The 224-nt window shown below is 36.6% G+C and overlaps 1 protein-coding gene across 1 annotated transcript in view; it reads right to left on the bottom strand.

Annotated features, from left to right (window-relative positions):
* Window positions 1-224, bottom strand: part of LOC104077806 (PH-interacting protein) — a gene marked incomplete at its 3' end in the record, with an annotated part of 60,210 nt that overhangs the window by 37,403 nt on the left and 22,583 nt on the right. The gene's annotated exons all lie outside the window — the stretch shown is intronic.

Below are 224 nucleotides of genomic sequence, written 5' to 3'. Positions count from 1 at the left end.
ATGAGGTAAAGAGCCTGTATGAACAGCTATTCCATTATTCAGTCAAAGTACTATAAATCTGCTTTGATATTTACATTAACAAACACTGAAATGACCACTCTTTCTCAACAAACTTCAGAGGCTTCATCTACCTACTCATACTTAGATTTTGCTGGTCTTCCCACATCACTGTTAAAGCTGCTTGCCTGTATACAACAAATTCAAGGCCCTAGCAAAAATTTCAG

Source organism: Fulmarus glacialis, unplaced genomic scaffold (genome assembly GCF_000690835.1).
Source record: "Fulmarus glacialis isolate BGI_N327 unplaced genomic scaffold, ASM69083v1 scaffold17160, whole genome shotgun sequence".
Lineage (NCBI taxonomy): Eukaryota > Metazoa > Chordata > Aves > Procellariiformes > Procellariidae > Fulmarus > Fulmarus glacialis.
This window is presented reverse-complemented; position numbering and strand designations above follow the sequence as displayed.